The following is a 23,098-nucleotide window of genomic DNA, read 5'->3' on the forward strand; positions in this document are numbered from 1 at the left end:
TATATATATATATATATATATATATATATATATATATATTATATATATAGTGTGTGTACACAAAAAGTAGTTTACTCTATAAGACACGATAAATATATATACATTTTTTTTTTATTAACATTTAAGATTTTTACAATCTGTTTTGCAGTGAAAACAATAAGTAAAATTTTTGTCTTTACATGACAGAGAGATGTAAGGTCCAGTGACCAAATCATCACGACACAAATTGGCTTGTTTACCGGTAGGATGCGCACATACACTGATACGCGAGCACTAAAAGCGGCACTGATCACAATGGCTGGGTGCTGTTGAAGGCGTAACTCCCACTGCTGTAGGCTCTGTCAGGATCGGTGTGGTAGGTCCAAGGGGTCATGTCGCTTCAATCTCTTCGCTTGTTGGTTGTTGAGAAGATTGTGTGCCAGGGTATTAGGATGCACCCGCAACCTGTTTTGATATTGTTCAGAAGATTTTTTGCACTCTTCAGAGACTGTTAGTACCTGAAGATCTCTATGTATTGCATCATTCTGGATATACCAAGGTGCATTAGCGATTGTTCTCAAAGTTTTGGATTGGAATCTTTGTATTATCATAATATTAGATTTGCTAGCTGAACCCCAGAGCTGTGAGCCATATGTCCAAATGGGTTTTATTATTGTATTGTATATCAGCAGCTTGTTGTCAATCGATAGGTGAGAGTTTTTTCCCAACATCCAGTAAAGTTTTCTGTATAAAATTCCCAATTGAAGCCTTTTCGTCCATATATGTTTGGTCCAAGTTAGACGTTTGTCAAGGTGAATACCTAAGTATTTTACGTCATCCTTTTGGGGCAAAGGATGTCCATTGAGGTTAACTTGTGGACATGTGCCTCTTCTTAGAGTGAATGTAATTTGTGTGGATTTTGAGGGGTTTACTCTAATTCTCCAGAGTTTAAGCCATTCATTTGTTTTGTTCAGATGTAGTTGCAGTCTCTCTGATGCTATTATTGGGTTGCTATGAGAGGCCAAGAAAGCAGTATCATCTGCGAATGTTGCAAGCGTTAGGTTATTGCTTATTGGCAAGTCAGCCGTATATATCAGGTACAGAATCGGTCCGAGCACACTACCCTGGGGTACACCAGATAGGATGGGGTAGAGTTTTGTATAGGCTTCACTATATTTTACCAGATATCTCCTTTCTGTAAGGTATGATTGAAGCAGTTTAAAGTAAGGGTAAGATAAATTTTGCTTTAATTTGTACAGAAGTCCTGTATGCCACACCTTGTCAAAAGCTTGAGAGGTGTCTAAAAAGGCTGCAGTACGGTATTGTTTGTTCTCGAGACTACTTCTTATTGTTGTGTATAGTCTGTGAACTTGTTCGATTGTACCATGTTGGTTACGAAAACCAAATTGATGGTCAGGTATGAGGCACTTTTCGTCCAATATTGGTTTGATTTTTCGTAGCAGAAGTTTTTCGAAGACCTTAGAGATGACTGGGAGTAGACTAATCGGTCGGTATGAGTTGACATCTTTTGGATCTTTACCAGGTTTTTGAATGAGTATAATCTGTGCCACTTTCCATTGCAGAGGGAAGTAATGCAGACTAAGCATAGCATTGAAGATCATAGTGATTATTCTGTAACAGTCATTGGTTAGTTCCTGGAGGATCTTACCCGTTATGAGGTCGAATCCCGGAGCCTTATTGGGTTGTATCTCATTCTTTATTATCTGTTTTACTTCTTTAGTACTTTATACTTTATACTTCTAAAGAAGTATATATACATAAAATACACAAGAAGATCATAACTGAAATGTACTGTACGTACAGTACTAAAAAAACAAATGAGCATTAAATCTGAGATATTTCTCATTAATTAATACTAATCGCAATCCATATCTAAATCGTTCTTATCCTCTAAATAATCTTCTATAATAATTATCACCAGTTTAATATCTTCCTGCAAATTGTCCACTGCAAACATTTTTTCTTCTACTTTCTTGACGTGGTTCACATAATTCTGCCACTGCTCTTTAGATACGCATTGGTAAGCTTCTTTTATCAACCTTCTTCTTAACGTGCCCTATCAAGTCCCCTTGACGTTGGCGATTAACATGGCGAAACTGTCTCTGTCTTGAGCTATTCTAAAGAGTTGCTCAGCTTTCCTCATTCCTGTCCACTCCCTGATATTCTTCAACCAAGAGGCCTGCTTTCTACCAATTCCTCTGCTTCCTTCGATTTTACCCATCATAGTTGAAGAATATTATATCGGTCTCCCCTTACTACGTGTCCAAAATAGGCCATCTTTATACATTTGTTGTTATCAAGCAGCTCGCGAGCAGCATTTGCTCTCTCAAGGACTGCCACATTTGTCAGCATAGCCGCCCATTGAATTTTTAGTATACGTCTGTGCAGCCACATTTCAAAGGCCTCCAGACGATTAATGGTGGATATTTTTAATGTCCATGCTTCGACACCGTATAAGAGGACTGACCAAATGTAGCATTGAACCATGCGCTTTCGAAGTTGAAGTTGCAAGTTATCATTACAGAAGAATGACTTCATTTTTAAAAATGTCGTGCAAGCTATCTCGATTCTACGTTTTATCTCTTGATCTGGATATAGTTGTTCAGTAATATGGCAACCAAGATAATTAAAACTTTACACTCTTTGAATTATATGACCATCAACATATAATCGCGCATCTTGATGTGCTAAACGGCTAAACACCATGTGTTTTGTTTTTGAACAGTTTATGTTTAGGCCAAACTCTCTTTCCACTGTATCAATGGCATTTAAAAGGCATTGTAATCCATTCATGTCATCACTTAAAATAACTGTATCATCTGCATATCTGATTGTATTTATCAGAATTCCATTAACTTTCACGCCCCATTCCAAATTATGCAGCGCTTCTTTAAATATGCTATCTGAATATAAATGAAATAACAGTGGGGATAGTATACAACCCTGTCTGACACCTCTTTGTATTTTACATATTTCTGTTGATTTTCCGTTTATGCGAGCTGTCGCTGTTTGACGCCAGTATAACTTTTCTATGAATCGTATGTCTTGAATATCAACTCCATTATCTTTTAATATTGTAATTAATTTGTGATGCTGTACTCGATCAAAGGCCTTTTCATAGTCAATAAATACAGCAAAGACGTCTTTTCTTTGATCTCGACATTTCTGCAGTAATACATTTAGTGCAAAGAGGGCGTCCCGAGTTCCCAGTCCATTTCTGAAGCCAAATTGTGTTTCATCCTGGTCTTCTTCACATTTATCTCTGATTCTACTATGGATGATGCGTAGAAATATTTTCAAAGTGTGGCTCACAACACAACTTTTATCAACCGCTCTACCGTTTTTTCTTTAAAACCGACATTGTTTGAAACCAAATACCTTTACACTTGACTCTACATTATCTCAATCGGGTTCAGCTCACAATGGTAAGGCGGCAGTCTCAAAAATCTTAACTCCATATTTTTAAGCAATTGTTTCAATTTTGTATTTGTTGTACTCGTCTCTAAATGCGGCCACAGTATCCAGTAATTCACTTATTCACTTTTTAGGTAATCTTCTCCGAATAAAATCTTCTTTTCGATTATCCAATCCTTGATTTGCCTTTTGTTCCACAATTTTTTCCGGAAATCAAATTTGCGGGAGGGGTATGACGCATTAGACAAAACGACGTTTTCTTTGTCTTTCGACAAGTTTGGAATTAACGTCTTCTCAAACCATTCTTAATATAAATCCCCGTCTATTTCGTCGTGGTAATCAGCGATTCCTTTCTTGACCAAGAAAGTTAATTCGGCCCATGCCACAAAACCAGTTTCGCTTCCAACATGAAGAAAAACAAACCGAGGACCTCTTTGGGTTGGAGCTTTCAGTCCAGTAGAGAACACTTTTATGAAGGCATCTCGTGGATTCTTGTTGGTTGCGTCCCTCCATTCCTTTTTGACTGAAGTACCGACGTTAGTCCAAGACTCATCGGTAAAAACAAGGTTTACATTATCCTTTTTCCTCAATGTTTTTATTTGTCTAGGGTACTTGTGTCTCCAGGATATGATATCTTTTCTATCCATCATTATCGAATCTCCACCTCTAATACCATATTGAAAACCCATGTTATTTAGTAGCCTACGAAATGTGGTTTTTGAAAGAGCTCGTAGGTCCTCATCATCCTTCACTTTGTTCATTACGCTGTTGACGGTTGGTGGTAGGTTTTTCAAAAAAAAAATCACGGACAATTTTCCTTATTCAAGATTTCACTCCCTTATCGTAAGTATTCTCAGGTGAATTGGACTGGAAACTGTTTTTCTTCCTTTTTTGTACCGGTTTCATTTCGCCTTGTTGGACCTCTTCGCGGATGTCATACATTTTGCGAACACTCACACCGCACATTTTCGAAATTTTTTTCACAGTAATAGTTAAGCTGTCATCATTTTTTAAGTTCATATGGTAGTTTAATGCAATTTGTTGTACACGTTGTACCTTGCACACTAAGAGTCATCTTCTTCTTCTTCTTAGTCGTTGACCTGATGCAGGTATCGTGATATCATGAAGCTATTAGCTAAATTTCCCAATGTTCCTCCACTTTTTTCTATCTTCTGAAATTCTAGCACATTCTGACAATGGAGCGCCAATGGTAGCAACAATATGGTCCGTGTATCGTGTGGGAGATCTACCTCTATTTCTAAGAGTCATACCCGGTTTGAAATTCATGACAGATACTGGCAACGGCTCCATGATTTAGGTACTAAATCATGGATAAAATTGAGTTTTTGATATATTTTACTTTTTTTATAGTATTTTTCTTCATATTATTGTTTAGTTCTACAATGTAACTTTCATGTTTATACATCGATTATGTATAAACCTATCCTGCCTATGTGTCTATATGTGTGAATATGCCTATTTTACCTTCACTACATTCTAACTGTGGCTTCTACTATAGTTTTCGCACAACCCGCATACTCATGAAAGTGCGTTTGTATGTTGTTGCATCACCTTATTGTATTCTTATTTGTGTAAAGAACGTTGTGCTCTATAGTTGGAAGTAACAATGAGTTTCGCGACGGATAGGCGAGGTAATGAAGCACTAAGCCTACCAATACCTAGTAAGATGACAGATGACTCGCTGTGAAACTTTTTGTATTCGATTCGGGAGAGTCAAGAACATTTGTGAACAAAATTTATGATGATAAAATCAAAATTGCATTTTGTGCATAAGGAAAATGCATTTCCAAAGTGCATAGAAAATGAAAAATTTAAAATTTGAAAAATATCGACAGAAATGGGTTCAATTTTGTTACTCTGGATTTTCGAGGTCGCTGAACACTAATCTTATAACGAAGTTGGTCTTCGAGCTACCTGGTGCCCAGGACGGACCTCGCCTCTTGAAGTTTTCTGTTAATTTTATTCTAAATGAGTCGACAGTCGTTATTCGGTGGTTTTCTAGGGGGACGAACACGAATATGATAACGACGATGATCCTCGAGCTATCTAGTGCCCAGGGTAAACTTCGTCTCTTGAAGTTTCATGTTTAAGTCATTACTCGGGGGTTTTCTAGGTCGCTGAAATAGAATATTTCGTCGATAAATCATCTCAGAATACCTCATGCAACTTTATAACTACAACTATATAAATCTTCAAAAAATTATCCAAAATATTTTTATTTAAATTTGGTGCATTTAAGCAGTTGGTAGCACTAATGAAGTACCAGGTGATACATATTATTATCTCCCCTATAGTATCTTCCCCTTTTACTTTCACATGTGCTCTTATACTTATTCTCTTACACGTACCATTACACATAATCCTCTAAGTTACATAGTTAACATGCATTTTTGTCTCTCTGTTCTATTTTACATTATTATGAAAATTACCATTTTTTGTATTACTCCAGTCGTCAGAGACAAAAATGCCACTGTGAACCTCTAAAAATCATACGAACAAGCTGAATTTTGCCGAACATGTCAATTTTAGGACGCGAAAAAAGGTGCAAAAGAGTTTACCACTTTTACCCCTGGGGTTTCTCCTAAAAGCCCCCTCCTAGAGGAAGGAAAGCGGAAAAAAATCGATTTACCAAGAATCTGTACGCCATAGAAAAAAATGTTTCAAATAAAAAATGTAGCTAAGATAATTTTAAATAAAAATGTTAATAAGAATTTTTTGTGTAGAATAAACCATTCTCTCAGAAACAACGATTGAAGCGATCGGTGATTTTGAATGTCAGTTACACGCGCGAAATCAATGTTCAATAACATTTGTATCAGCTCGACGGTAAAAATTGGATATCTTTTGATCCGAGTATTCTATTGACAAAACTCAAGATGCGTTTTAAAGGAAAAGAGAGCAGCTTTCGTATGCAATTTTTATAAACACATGGCGCTGCAAGCGTTGTTTCTGAGAGAACGGTTTATTCTACAGAAAAAGTGCTAATAAACATTGTTACTTTAAAACATTTTTTTACGGCGTACAGATTCTTGGTAAATCGAGCGGAGTTTTAGGAGGAAGACCGGGGGTAGAAGTGGTAAATTTTTTGCATCTTTTTTGGGGTTTTATAATTGATATTCTCGGCAAAATTCAGCTTGTTTATATGATTTTTAGGTGTAAAATCTCTAGCGTCTGGATTATACAGGGTGTTTCAAAAAAAGGTAACCTTGTCTCTAGGGTAGGTAAAAAACTGAAAAATAATTGGGGTTTGCTTAGTAAAAAAATTTTGTAACGCCATCCGTTTTCAAGATACAGGGCGTTGAAGAAAAAAAAATTTTACGCATTTTTTACGATTTTGCCGAAACTACTGGCAACATTGTAATGAAATTTTATACGAATATGTTTTGGAAGCTGATACATTCCATGAATTTGTTTTTATATCTGATTCTCATAGAGGGCGCTAGTTACACGAATCGTACTAAGTATTAGTCAATATAACTTTTTTAAGAGTATAATTATTAATCAAAATTTCAAGTAAACTTAAACATCTATCAATTTTACACGAACAAGGTACTCTTGGTAAAACTCGATACTGTGTACCGTTTTCGGAATATTTTGATTTGAAAATTATGAAGTAATAATTGATGCTGGTATAAAATAGTTAGTAATTAAACAAAACTCACAAGAAGAAAATTAAATTAATGACTAAGAACATAAAATAAAATTCAATTACAGTAAGTGTTCAAAATGCCCTCCATTTTCGCGAATACACAAGTCTATTCTTTTTTCTAAAGATTCCATTAACCTTCTAAACGGTAGAGGATCAGCTATGATGTCATTAAATTAACGTTGAATTCTTTCTTCCAATTCTTGGCGTGAATTTACCTCTGTAGCATAGACTTTTTCCTTAATATACGACCAAACTGCGTAGTTCAAAGGGTTAAAATCGCATGACCGAGGAGGCCAATCAATCGGAGCTTCTGCACCTCTACCAATCGATCGATTCGGAAAATGATTACTCAACCAATTACGACACCTTCTATCAAAGTGTGGTGGAGCTCCATCGTGCATAAAAAATAAGGATCTTCGCTCGTTTAGCGTTAAATCTTCTAATATCTCAAATAAGGAATTGTTTAAAAAATCAAGATACATATCACCATTTAAATTTCCAGATAGAATATGATAACCTATTAATTTGTTACCTAAAGTTGCTGCCCAAACATTAACTTTAAATGAGTGTTGGTAATGTGATACCCTTTTGACTCGTGGATTCTCATCACACCAGTAGTGTGCATTATGGGAGTTAAACATACCTTGTCGCGTAAAGGTGGCCTCGTCCATAAAAAGAATGCATTTTAAAAAATTTGGATTGTACGCTGTCCTTTGTTGCAATGTTTCACAAAAATCCACTCTAACCGGTAGATCATCTGGCAAGAGCTCTTGGACTTGTCTGTAATGATAAGGATTTAATTGCTGTTCTTTCAGTATCTGCCAAGTACTTGAAGAAGAAGTATTTGTTTGTCTTGCTATATTCCTTACGCTAACTGTTGGATCTTGATCAAGTAAATTTAAAATATTATTTTCTTTATTAATTGTTCTTGTTGTTCTTGGTCTACCAGAATTTATTTTATTTGGTCTCACATTCCCAGTTTCTCGACAACGTCGTTCAACGGCTCTAAATGTTTTTTTACTTGGTAAGTTTCTTCTAGGAAACTTTTCTGCATAACGTGTCACAGCTGCACTAGAACATCCTAAACATTCGTCTAAGGTTAATAGCATGTCAGTGTATTCAACATTTGAGTACATTTTGATTTGATTTTACAAATAACAAGGTTTCAAAACTCTAATTATTGTTGATTTATCGTCATAACAATCAATAAATGTCAGATTTCTATGGCATACTTGGAGAAAATAGAGGTATACCTATTAGAACTTTATCATTACTACCAGCATCAATTATTACTTCATAATTTTCAAATCAAAATATTCCGAAAACGGTACACAGTATCGAGTTTTACCAAGAGTACCTTTTTCGTGTAAAATTGAATGATGTTATAAGTTTACTTGAAATTTTGATTAATAATTATACTCTTAAAAAAGTTATATTGACTAATACTTAGTACGATCCGTGTAACTAGCGCACTCTATGAGAATCAGATATAAAAACAAATTCATGAAATGTATCAGCTTCCAAAACATATTCGTATAAAATTTCATTACAATGTTCCCAGTAGTTTTGGCAAAATCGTAAAAAATGCGTAAAATTTTTTTTTCTTCAACGCCCTGTATCTTGAAAACGGATGGCGTTACAAAAATTTTTTACTAAGCAAACCCCAATTATTTTTCAGTTTTTTACCTACCCTAGAGACGGGGTTACCTTTTTTTGAAACAGCCTGTATGTGAATATAAAAAAAACTGAGTCAGTGTTAAAACAAAAGAATTTTTTAATTTTGGTGTTAGACTGCGATAAATTAATTTTTTAATGCTTATTAGCTATTAAACGATATAGCTACATTAGCAGGTCGGGCCACCAAACCAATTCGATTATTAGGTATGTTTCTATAAGAGCAGCGTTACCAGGTTATCAAAGTCAGAAAATGGTGTGTTGCTGTTCAAATTATCGTATTTTATAGTACGGATTATCGTACTTACTTATATTCTATTAAACAAGAAATTAGCAAAGAAAAAAAATATATTTAATTTTTGTAAAAGAAACAAACGAATTTTGAATGAACAGATTTTTGAATGCTATTGGAATATCCTGGTATTGTTGAAGTTTCCTGCATTCGCTATTGATCTTTTGCATCGTTTGTAGGATTAAAAATTTGGTCCAATTTTGAAATTCGTGTTAAAAGACCTTGACAACTGTTAAAGCTACTTTTGTTTAGAAGGTAAATCTTGCTCATGACTGGATCTGCAATATCATTTCTTTTCGTTATTTCATATAAGCTATAACCAAGAAACGCCTGCAACTTTTGTAAAAATCCTGTATCAGTTAATCATCTAAATCATTAATATTTTGTGTCACCCCAATTCCTACATATATGTTATTAATGTTGACAAATTTTGTAATATCTTGAGGAACAATTGTTTCAACATTAGTTATTCTTCTATATCAGCGGTGCTCAAAAGGTCGATCGCCAAAGTTTTTGAAGTCGATCGCGATTCAACGATGAAAATACGGGGACTGTCTTCACTCACTACACGTGCATGATCGAAATTATTATGATGATATGTACTTTTTTTTTGCAATTTAACGAATCAACCGATATGACTGACACCGCCCAGATGTGTATTTTCATTCGGATGGTATTTTCTGACATGTTGGCTAAAGAAGAATTGTTACCAATGCTGCCTCTGAAAGAAAAAACTCACGGAGAAGATATATACAACGTTTTTATAAATTTTGTGAAACAAAAAGAGCTACCGATTTACAAACTCGTGTTTGCGCACACAACACATGGTGCACCATCCATGACTGGCGTTAACAATGGATTTGTTGCATTATGTTGAGCTAACGATGAATTTCCATCATTTTCTTCATTTCATTGCATCATTTACCAGCAAGTTTTGTGTTCCAAAATTTTAAATATGGACGACATCATGAAAATGACAACAAAAACTGTGAATTCAATCAGAGCGCGAAGCTTGCAACGAAGTCTTTTTAAAGCGAAATTGGAAGCTAGCGACTCTGCTGAACACACTGATTTACTTCTGCATACAGATGTGAGGTGGTTGAGCCGTGGAAAATTTTTAGATAGGTTCCAGAAGCTACTTCCCGAAATAATTTCTTTTTTAGAAGAACGAGGGGACGACACTCATCTACTTCAACACGAAAAATGGCTCAGTGATCTGGCTTTCCTAACAGATTTAACAAATCATTTAAACCTCGTTGAAATAAAACAATTATCGATATGATGAGCGCAGTACATTCTTTTGTCAACAAACTGAAATTATTAATTAAGCCAATTAGCAGAAAGGATTTAAACAACTTTCCATTGTTAAAAAAAAGGGTAGCCGCTCATTTGAATTATGTTTATTTTCGTCCAAAATGAGGTACTGAAAATAATTTCGGATATACACCTTAAATAAAGAGCGACCGATACGAAATTTTGGTCTTTCATATCATCTGAGAAATATCCGTCGTTGAGACAAGTAGCTCTGCAGCTCACAGAATTCTTTGGATCAACATACTTGTGTGAGTCTGTATTTTCCCAAATGAAGATAGTGAATCAAAATATCGTAATCGGCTAACTGACGAACATCTCTCTTCATGCTTGCATTTGGCCCTCGGTAATTACGTACCATCATATTATGAAATACGCGTGGATGATATGCAGTGCCATGCATCAACATCCAAATAAAATTAATATGAAAAACATGACTTTAATTACAACTCTCTGTAGATACTTTTTATCAACTAGAAATGTACAATTAATTTTTTTATTTTCAAAATTGTTTTTTACTATGCTTTGTTTTTAAACCAGGAGGAGTAAACTAAAGAGACAGATTCACACCCAAAAAAGTCACTAGAAAAGTTACCAAATACATCTTCTTTTTTGGTTGATCATATCGGCCTTCGACGGTAATCCAAAAATGTATAGAGTTCTAAAAACAACTGTTTTTATATAAAAGCAGACTAAAAATCTAAAAATTAAAAGAATAACGCAGAAAACACAAAAAAATCGCCGATATAACTTAATTAACCTCTGAAATGCCATTAGTGTCAAAATTTCGTAACAGTGGAGTAAACTTGCCTGAGGTTGGACCAATTACAAACAAACATTGCGGTGCGGTAAATTTGAATTACCCCTCCTGGTTTAAAAACAGGGTATAGCAGTCGATCTCCGGAGGCTTGCAGTTTATGTGGTAGATCCCATGCAGTATAAGTCTGAGCACCACTGTTCTATATCGTGGGCCCATGTAAGCAAGCAATAGATCTTTATATACTGTGATCATTTCGCTGTGCAAATTTGTAATAAGTAGTTTATAAAAGTAGGCAAAAAATTTCCTGTTCCAATTCATCCACTACGTTTAATTTTATTTTACTTGCGTTACGTTAAGACTTTGTGTCCGAGATAGGTTTGTTTTCATTTTAACGGTGGTATGTGTTACACAATATATTCGAGATAAAAATTTAAAGAGGATAATCATAGCATCAACTGAAATTATTGTATAGTTTACTATTATGGTATAAGCACTATCGTACGTTGAGGCCAACATTAAAATTATCATATAAAACGATAAGTATCATACGCCTGGCAACGTAGGATGTTATTTTAAACAGTGATAGACCCAATCGGAAACAGTCGGGTTTCAATCGGCAGACTAGGAGGAAATATAATTTTGAGCTCTGTCTAATAAGTGCAAATATCTCTAGCTAATTTTGTAATAACCACCATAAATTTTTTCCTTATCTGTACACTGAGTGACAAAAAAACGTAAACACCTACATATATTAATCTTTATCCAATTTTAAAAATTTTTGGTATAAATGTTCAGTGTCCCATAATAGTAAAATGATTAAATTTTAAGCTTGATTCATCAACTTTCTCCAAAAGCTGGTTTAATAATGTGTTAAGGATTCATGATTTCTTATACAGTCATTGATACCACTGGGCATCGTTCTGATTATATGGTCGACATACTTTTACGGTATCTCATTTCATTTCACATTATTGTAACTTGGTGAATAAGAGTTGATATAGTTTGTGGATGATGTTGTAAATTTAAGAACCTGCGATCTATTATGTCCCAGACATGTTCAATTGTATACAGATCAGGCGATGGTGGTAGCCAAGATAAATGGTTGATGTGATCCATGAAGCCTAACGATTCTCTGGCAACATGGGGTCTGGCATTGTCCTGTTTAAAAAATTGGATTTTGGATATTCTTTAGGTATGGAATAAGATGGGGTTTCACTACAGCTGAAAATGTCCATATTGTGCAATTTGTCCAATTGCACAAATATAAAGGACTATGAAGAAAATCAATTATCAAACGAAGATGAGGAAAAAATAAATTTGAATGATACGATTATTTGGTAATCTTTTTTCAATTAAAAAATAGTGTTGTATTTATAATTAAGTAATCATATTTTAACTACTATTTGATCCCACACTTTCATAAAAATCTTAAGTAACAAATTAACAGAAAACTTCAGGAGACGTGGTCAAATCTGGGCACCAGATATCTTGGATACCATCGCCGTCGTACTATTCGTATTTAGCATCTCCAAAAGCCTCCACAGTAATGACTTCGAATGAAAATATAACACTCCAGGAGACGAGATCCACTCTCAGCACCAGGTAGCTCGGGGACTATCTTCGTCATCGTATTGCATTGCACTTTGGAAATACATTATCCTTATTTTGTTCAACAAACTTTTTTGACACGTTCCAAAATCGAATGCAAAATGTTGCATCTTCTTCTTTAGGTGCCGTCTTCTTAGCGAAGGTTGGCGATGACCTCTGCAAAGTCTTCCCTATTTTGGGCTTTCCTTATTAAACTTTGAAAGTCTAATCCTGTCCAATCTTTGATGTTGCGCAGCCAGGTCATTTGTCGTCTACCCGGGCAGCGTCTGCCTTCTATTTTTCTTGCTATAATAAGCTGAAGGAAGTTATACCTATCGTGTCTAAATATAGTGTAACAGTACACTATATACATAACACTTTATCATGCGGTATCGTAGGGACAAATCAAGATTACGGGTAGTGAGTAACTGTCGCATCTTTAAGAAGGTCTTTCTTGCCTGTTCTATTCTACATTTAACCGCTTGTTCTTTGTCTAAGGTTTCATGTATCCAACAGCCTAGATACTTAAACTTTTTCGCTTGTTCAACTAGATTGTTGTTGACTAGTATGTTTATAACTGGTGTGTGTTTTTTTGAAATTACCATTGTTTTGGTTTTTTTTTACATTCACCTTAATGCCGTATAGTTCTCCTTCTCGCACTACTTTGGTTAACAGAATTTCTAGTTCTTCTTCACTGCCAGCAATCAGTACTGTATCATCGGCATACCTGATATTGTTCACGATTTCTCCATTGACTTTTATTCCTTCTTGTGCTTCATCTAGAGCATGTGCAAAGATGTTCTCTGAGTACAAGTTAAATAATAATGGTGATAGTATACAACCTTGTCTAACTCCTCTTTGGATGTTTATGGTTTCAGTATCACCCATTTCAGTTCTGACAGAAGCGTTTTGGTTCCAGTAGAGTTCACGTATTGTATTAATGTCGTTTGGATCCGGGTTCTTTTTTTGCAAGCATTCTATTAGCTGGTCGTGTTTGACTTTGTCAAAAGCCTTTTCATAATCTATAAAGTACAAGTAGACATCTTTTTGTTGATCCCGACACTTTTGCATGAGAACAATGAAACTGAACAAAGCTTCTCGAGTTCCCATACCGTTTCGAAAGCCAAATTTTTCCGGACTCATATCTTCGTCGCATTTTTTGTAAATTCTGTTATAGATAATTTTTAGAAATAGCTTCAGAATATGGGTTATGAGACTTATTAATCGAAAGTCGTTACATTTTTTTGCGTAGTTTGATTTGGGTATAGGCACAAACGTAGACGTTAACCAATCTTGCGGAATTGTACCAGTCTTTTATATACTGTTGAAGAGTCTTGAAAAAGTTGCATAGCGATTCATATTCTCTTTCTCCAATCTCTTTACTCTTTTTGTGTTGATCATAGTTACAGATCTGCATTGCCTTGCCTACGACTCTATACAGCACCCCGAATTTGTGTTTCTGATATTTTAGATATTTAAAGTCGTTAAATTTGAACATACAAATATATACAGTGTTGAAAATAGAATTGAAAATATACCAAAATACAAAAAACTGTTAAACTGATCTACTAAAATTATGTTTTCAACAAATGTATTAGTTCTTTTATAAAAATAGTACTTATTTGTCCTACTCAGTATTTTCGGACAAGTTTTATAAACCTCCTACGCTTTATTTATATTTAAATTTTATTCAAATTGAAACAAAATGAATGAAAATTATATATACTAAATATGCATAAAACGTAGTAACTGGTACATTAATTCAGTTCATAAATTAAAGTTTCAATGATGACAAAGGTGAGAGAAATTGTTTAAGATATTAATGTGCAATTTTTATGTTTTTTAATCGTATTTAAATACAAGTAGAAAGGACCTCAACACTTTTCTTATGTAAAAGTGGTTTCAGTTAAATTGGCTAAAACTTTGCAGGGAGGTAGCTTTCGTCATTCTGATCATAAGTTCTCGTTGCCCAAAGAAATCAATTGGTTCTGAGTTACAGAGGCTTAAAATGTCGGTTTTTAGTCCATTTGAATAGTACATTTTTGTATAATATGCAGGATGTTAGTAAATAAGTGCAACAAACGTCAGAGAGTAGCTCTGCATGAAAAATAATGACAGTTTGTTAAATGTATATCCGCAAATGCTTCGTTTTGCGAGATACGGCTTGTTAAAATTGTTCTTACAAAGAGACGATTTATTTATTGCTCTGAAACTGGTTGAGATATTCAAATGAAATTTGGTGGGTTTTAAGAAGTAGTTATTGCGCATTTTTGGACATACAACTAAGAATTTAATTTACTTTTGAGAATTTAATTTTAATTTCTTCGTTTAATTTGTGACAAAAAATCTTTCTTTTTCTTTCACATGAGGCGCCTTTTTATGCAAAAAAATAAAACATCTTAACGCGTATTTTTCAATTCATTAATACATTCTCAAGAACTATCTAATGCAATGTAACGTAACTTGCCCGCAAGGGATATTGGGGGTTAAAAGAGAGAAGAGAATTCCAGGTGCAAGTATGTTCACCTTGCAAACCCGCGCTCAGGTGTTTGTAAGGACACAAAGGTGAGCTTTGGAATGTGTTTGATATAGATATAGGATGGGGTGTATCTAGATAAAACATTGGGAATCGAAACGTACTAATGGACATGACAGAATTTGGTACGAAAAGAAATGGGAAATATAAAGGGCACATTGTCCTTTGGTAAGGGACGAGAAAAACTCGACACTTAACCTATGAGAAGATTGGTTTAAGAAATATTCCAAAAGAATGATAAATATGCTAAGTCTCTCTAAGAAAACCAAAATGCAAACGTAGTCAAAAAGAGAGAGAAACAAACACACTTACTTTACCTTGTCGCTCCATATTCCTGTCAGAATTATCTTATTATCTCCCAAAAGAAAGGAAGAGAGAGTAACAAATAATTGCTACATATTAACAATTTTTAAATTTAGACAATACCTTTATAATTGAGTAAAGCTAAAGTGTTAGTTTAAATAGCAAAAATTACCAAAAATATTATGACATTACCTAAGTTATAAAATATCGTATTTTAGTGGTATTATATAACTTATAACTTACTTATAACTTACTATCTAATAAAATATACCTTCAAATTAGCTGAACAAAAAGTATAAAACTATTTCTTGATTACTAGAGTATTGAACATCAAACTGTTGGGTTATACACAGAAACAAAGCTTATTACGAAATAAAAAAATTGTAGGCGTACCCTATACAAAAAAATGGCACTGCTCTACACTAAATACATATGTAACAATAGTTAAAAGTGAAACTAGGTATATTTGCAACTCCAAGACTCAGAAATCAATTGCTTGTGAGTTATATAGTTTAAAGTGGCGGTTTTTAGTAAATTTTTGAACATTTTGAATTTGTTAACGTGATATCAGATACATTCAATATACGGCATCTTAAATTCAGTAAATATTTCTTAGTTTTCCCTGTCAAAAAAAAGTCATTGAGATTTCCAAATTTATGATTTTGAAAGATGGACTAAAAACCGACACTTTGAAGCTCTATAACTCAGAAAACTTGATTTCTTAGTTGTTGCTCAATAAGAAGTTTTGATCAGCATAACCAAAGCTACCTCTCTGCAAAGTTTCAGTAAATTTAACTGAACCACTTTTACATAACCTAAATAACGAATACACCAGGAATATTTGCGTGAATACGACAAACAATGAGGCCAAGAGTTGAATAATGTGTCAGATTTCGGGGAGATCATTTTGAACATTTTTTGTAGCTTTAATGTTATTGTATTAGATAGTTCTTCAGAATTGATTAAATAAATAAAAAATATGCGTTAAGATGTTTCTTAGTTGTATGTAAAAAAATTCATTATAACTACCTCTTAAAACTCACCAAATTTCACTTACATATCTTAAACGGTTTCTGAGCAATAACTAAATAATTAGTTTGTAAGAAAAATTTCAACACATACATTTGACACAAAAAATCAATTGCCAAACTGAAATTACGTTGGTTTTTATAGTTAGGTCGATTTCATAAGATGACTTTACCTTAAATAGGAGGAAGGCAAAAAAAGTTAAGAGGAGTGACTGTAAATGGCAATTGATTGGATCCCCCGTCGGATGGTGACGGGCAAAGACACTAAATATGCGGCCCTTCAAATTATGTTAACTGTGTTAATTATTACATATTTGTCGATAATTTTAAATGTTGTTGTTTTAAACAGATTTACTTTATGGCAACTCAAGACTCCCAGGGGTTGTTAACCCTAGACAAGGTCTCTCTATGGATCCTCGATAGCAATCTTCTATCGGTTTCTATCCGGTAGGTCTGAGAATCAGTCGTAATTTATTTTGTATACCCCTAAATGATGAGGATGGTCACACCAAACATTTATTTTTTATTTTTTACACAAAATTTTTTATTTTTTACACAAAATTTTTTATTTTTAGTTTTTTATGATATGGCATTAAAGCCTGGTCAATAAGTGTAGTAGTGACGTTTACAATTATCATTTTACCTAAGCAATGTAATTCTTAAATAAAATTATTAATAATTTGCTAGGACGAGCTTATTCAATGTTTTTTTTTTTCCGGATATAGCTTATCAGTTCAAAAACCATAACTGGACCAGAAATATTGGCGGCAAAAAATACAGATGTCGATTATCAAATCAGTTGACATAGTTATAAATTAGGGTGACGCAGTTAACTATCCTACAGAGGTTTTGAATGCATTTGAATCGGCTGATTCCCACCTAACAATTTACAATTAAAAGTAGGATCAGTTGGTATTTTGCTGCGTAACATTAATCAACCTCGATTGTGCAATGGAACGAGGCTGCCTGTGAGAAGGCTTATGAAGGATCATATTGGCAATAATAACTTTGTTTGCGGCGGCTCTAAATAAATTAGCGGTGGTCTCTTGATACCATTCTCGGAGATTTGGGAGCCAGGATGTTCTTCGTCGGTCTGGGCCTCTCCTTCCAGCGATCTTACCCTGTATTATGAGGTGTAGAAGGTTATACCTCTCTGGATGTCTCATTACATGACCGAAATATTGTAACTTTCGCATTTTTATCGTTTTTGTTATTTCTGTGCTCTTTTTCGTTCGATGTAAAACTATTTTGATTTCTTATTCGATCAACCCAACTTATCCGCAATACTCGTCGATAAATCCACATCTCAAAGGCCTCTAATTTTTTCATTAATCCCTCTGTAAGGGTCCAGCTCTTCATACCATACAGCAATGTGGAGAATATGTAGCAGCGTATTAATCTGACGTTAAGGTTTAACGTAATATCTCTATTAATTAGACTTTTCTTTAATTTATAGAAGGCGGCTCTGGCCTTTTCAATGCGTATTCTTATTTCTTTATTTATATCCCATTTATCGTTAACGTTTGCACCCAAGTAGGTAATATTGTGGACTCTTTTTAACTCTATTCCATACGCTCTGACGTTCGTTGGTTGTAACTCCGTTTTGCTGACAACCATAAGTTTTGTCTTAGAAGTATTAAGTTTTAGCCCATATTTATCACATACTTCGGTTACCCTGTTTATAAGTCGTTGCAGGTCTTCTTCATTGGAGGCAATAAGTACCGTGTCGTCTGCATATCTGAGATTGTTGACATTAATTCCGTTGATTTTAATGCCTGTATCTTCAACTAAGGCTTCTTTGAAAATAAATTCGGAGTAGATATTAAAAAGTAGAGGCGATAGAATACATCCTTGCCTCATTCCACGTAGTATTTCCGCTGCTTCCGTCGTGTTGTGTCAAGCTCGTATGTTTGCACATTGATGCCAATACAATTTTTTGATAATACGGAGGTCTCGGTCATTAATTCCCACCTGTTGCAAGACACCTGTTGACACCTGTTGTCATGGTTTACTCGGCCAAAGGCCTTTTCGAAGTCGATAATACACATATATACTGATTGTTTTACATCCCTACATCTTTGAACCTGCATGACTGCAAACTGAAGAGTGCTTCTCTGGTTCCGAGGTTGTTTCTGAAACCAAATTGTGTTTCACTTAGTTGTACTTCTATTTTGTTGTAAATTCTCGAGTGCAGTATTCTTAGGAAAATTTTCAGTATATGACTCATCAGATTGATAGTGCGATGATCGCCACACTGTGAGAAGACTAATAAATAATATCATTAAAGCAACGATCATCAAGCAAAAATGCAAAGGATAGGATTCCTGATCCCGCGTATACCGATGATTCCAAGTATTGTACCATTTGATTTTAAACGTTTACAATTTCCCATACGTTTGGCTTTTGCAGTGACAATAAACAAATCACTCCAACCCCAACTGTTGGAAGTGTGCGGAATTAACTTCCATGTTTCACGTGTGGACAATTATTCGCGCGTTGGAAAACCAACATTGTTGTATATTTATGCAACTCAAAAGAAATAACAATATTTTTTATCAGAAAGCATTAAATTGATTCAACTTTTTTGATACATAATATGTTTGAGAATTTTTTTTTGTTTTTTTTCTGTTAATTTTTATACCAATTTTTTTTATTCTAAAGGCGGTACGAAGGTCGCTGGGTCAGCTAGTTTTAGATAAAAAGAATTAATTTTATTAAATATTATTTAGGTGAAACATCAAGACAATTAAATATTAGAACAAGTATACATAAGAACAAAAATAGAAATTTTGATAGATTTTTTTTTGCTTATTGGCTTTTGCTTGGAATGTTTAGGCACGTAATTACATATGAATATTAGTATTCATTCATACAGGATTGTACAAGGAGGACACTTTTCACGCTCAGGGATTCATCAGAGCGGCTTTATTTTAACAAACAAGACATAAACCACGGTTAGGTAGGTGGGCAACATATATGGTAACCATACAAAGGAAATGTTCATGCACACGATCAATTTTACACTCATACTTTTATGACATACGGTACTTTTATGAAAATGAACATACGGTTCAATGGAACGATTTAAGTACCTATAGTTCTGAAAAAAGCAAATGGTGAAAAGAGAAAAATCAAAGAAGCTTCTTCCCACTTTTTCCTTATGATTTACTATGGGATCACCAACGAGAGAATTTTATTGTTATGATTACGTGTGGTTGTCTTTTTAAAGAGAAATAACATGCTATGATTTTTTTGAAGGGTATTCTTAAATTAAAGATGATTTCATGTAATCGAATGAACTATCTTCCAATAAAGTCTCAGGAACACAACTTAAATATATTGATAATATCATTTTTAAGTCATATATTTTAAAAATGATAATATTATGTCTGAATTGATAATATGAATGAGTCAGACCAAACTAAATTATTAGGAAAATGTTTTTTTGTTAATAAGTAACACAACGAAATTTGTTTTATTTATAATTTGAGAACGAATTCCAAAGTAGAAATCGAAGTTTAAGGATAAACATATTTTAATTTAAAATTGTGATTAATTCCCAATAAAAATCGAAAATTATATTAAAATTCCACTATTAAAAAAATAGCTTCACACCAATATTAAAAAATACTTGAATTAAGAAAATCCAATCTCCTAATAATAATAGAAATTTTTTTCATAACCTGTATTTTTACCGATCAGTGATACGCAATAAGAATCACCTACGCACGTTTATATTTTCCCAACATTTATTTGGCCGCTAAAAAATGTTGAATCAAAAATTCAAACTTAAACTTTTGCGACATATTTATAAAAGTAAACATAAATTTTTCTTTTGGCAAAAATATTTCTTGTTTTTATAAACAATCTTCCGATTTAAAAATAAAGTGTCAATCACCGTGAATTGTAAATTGGTAAAAGATTATAAATACACGTCAAACTGATAACTAAGGGTGAAGATGATCTATATCAAATCAATTAAAAATCTAACAGAAAGGAAATTTAATATGGCAATATCAAAAAATAAAACAAAAAGTGTGGTAATTTCCAAAAATCGCATTAGAAGAAAATCATTTTAACCAGATTTAGGTAACTATACTGGATAAACAATAATAAACGCCAGAACTCGTGGCTGAAAGATCTGAGAAGATGGTTTTACCGCTCATTCACAGAAATCTTTCTTGCAACAGTTTTCAAAGCTACAATTGCAATTTGGATCGCCAACCTTCGAAAGGAGACGGCGCAATAAGAAGAAGAAGATAAACAATACTGAGGCCAAGAACATGTAAAATGAACACAGTTAGAGATATCACAGACAAATCACTATGGAACAGGTATGTAGTAGAGATCAGAAGTAAATATGTTACATAGAGAACATAAACTACTAGATTAAGCTGGAAAGACAGAAAAAAAGGAATGAACAGGAGAGAAAAAAGGAGTGAAACAACCACATGGTAGAATGGGAGAATACTTGCTAGTAAAAGTAGCACAAGCTAAATCATCAAACGTTCAAAGAAGTTTCTGAATGCCAAGAAAAGGATAAAGTGATAAACTGGTCTTTCAATAACATGTCATCCGAAGATAGAGCAGGCGCAAGCCTACCAAGAAAGAAGCATAATGCAGAAAGAAGAAAAAGAGGACATAATTAGTCAACGTATAATATTTCACATTTTTCTGAAACACTTATAGAGAACACCTTGTATATTTTTCACTGTTGAAATTCTCTGCGTAATTATCCCATCGAAATATCAACATTTCAGTCTCACAAGAAAAGCATCCGTTTAAATACTTAAATAAGTACACATACATTTGCTTTTAAATATATTAAAGAAACTTACCAATTAAAATTATTTGTTTACCAAATGCAGTTTGCCATTGAACAATTCTTTTTATCTAATGTTTAATATTAATGTGATGGGTGCACCAACAACGACCAACTGGAATTTAAAATTGATATTTAAAAAGGTGAAAGGTAAACCATCTCTGCACATCTCCCGCTGTTTCAACGAGAATCACGATTATAGCGATTTTATCGTTAGCGTCATACAAAAGAATATACCAGCAACATTACATACTTTCAATTCAATTCACAACACAAAACTCACCGTTAAAAAAATTTCAGCGAAAGTAGGTGTAACTATCGTATTTTATGTAATATGAGAGCAGGATGGTTTTGTGTTGGTATGCAAAGCAATTTGGTTTTATTAGGAGTGTTGTCGAGAAATTTTTTATGTGTGAGTCATTTGGGAAACTCCACAAACAACAAACAGTTTTTTTAGTAACATTCTATTAATTTGGTTAAAAATATTTACGAAGATTAATGAAAATATTTTTACCAAACTAAGGTAGAAATTTTAAAACCAAATACTGGGGTAATAATACGCAAAATCAGGGGTAATAATAGGCGGTTGAAGCGCAGCACTGGCCCTGTTATCTTCCTTTTATACCGTAGGACTAAGAGATCGCAGACTTCTTCTATTCTTCGTGTGCCCCAACCTTTAAGGACATTGGCGATCATCACGACACATTTTACTCTGTCTGCAGCAGTTCTGAAGAGTCCACTGCTATACATTTTTCAACCAGGATGTGTGTCGTCTCCCCGGTCTTCGTTTTGCTTCCACTTTCACTTGTATAACCAATCGCATCAACTCATATTTTTCATTTCTTAATATGTGACCAAAGTAGCTCATTTTTCTTTCCTTCATTAAGTATTTCTTTTTTTTTTTCATCTTTCTTAATGTTTCCGTGTTTGTTATCGGAGGATGCGCCATTGTGAACCATCTAAGGAATATATGTACATATAGTTAAACAAGAAATAATTTTTTTTGTTTAACCCTTGGTTAGTGTTCTGGGATATACTATACCCCAGGTACTCCTTTTATTACTATAAAATCGAAAGTCGATGAAATAGCGCCTAGGTGCTATAGTCTATACATGTTTTCTCGCGATGCCCTTGTTGCCAACTGTCCATACAATAGGTATACAATTTCACTTTCAATTAGGATTTGGTCAAAGACGGTTGAGGTGTGTCATACCCCGGAACACCGGTACACTACTGTTGTAACTTTTAGTTGTTTTGTTTTCTAGATGTAAATTTACATGATATTTTTGATATTTTCTATGATTTTTATTTTTATTTTACCGATATTGAATTATACAATAATTATGTCTTACGAAAAAACATTTATAGTGAATCTGAAGTAGAACAAACCGCATTATAAAGTCACGAGACAATCATATTGGAAGAAGAGGCTCAAGGGGGGACAGCACACAAAGAAGTGGAAACTGAAGAAGAAAGTGAATTTTCAAGCGATTCAGAAAGTGGTACTGATAATATTGGTAAGAGATACTTTTTATATAAAAACAAATCAAAGTGGTTCATGCTTCCAAAGAACAAAAAAGTAAGAACAAGGTTGGACAATATAATTACATATTTGCCTGGTGTAAGAGGAATACCATGAGAAAAACAGAGTGTTCTTAATTGTTGGTTGTTATTCTTTACAGAAGAAATGTTAAATGCCAT

At 33.9% G+C, this 23,098-nt stretch overlaps 1 protein-coding gene across 2 annotated transcripts in view; it reads right to left on the reverse strand.

The window, feature by feature from the left end:
- LOC140436724 (uronyl 2-sulfotransferase-like) overlaps nucleotides 1–21,751 on the reverse strand; it is a 47,121-nt gene extending 25,370 nt beyond the window's left edge. Inside the window, exons 1-2 of one of the 2 annotated variants that reach the window (XM_072525780.1) lie at nucleotides 21,414–21,751; nucleotides 5,350–5,552 (exon numbers count right to left, since the gene is read on the reverse strand). The gene's annotated coding sequence lies outside the window, so the exon portion shown is untranslated. The remainder of the gene's footprint in view (nucleotides 1–5,349; nucleotides 5,553–21,413) is intronic. The other variant, XM_072525779.1, reaches the window with a different exon arrangement.
- Between the last annotated feature and the right edge of the window lie 1,347 nt (nucleotides 21,752–23,098).

This window comes from Diabrotica undecimpunctata, chromosome 3 (assembly GCF_040954645.1).
Source record: "Diabrotica undecimpunctata isolate CICGRU chromosome 3, icDiaUnde3, whole genome shotgun sequence".
Lineage (NCBI taxonomy): Eukaryota > Metazoa > Arthropoda > Insecta > Coleoptera > Chrysomelidae > Diabrotica > Diabrotica undecimpunctata.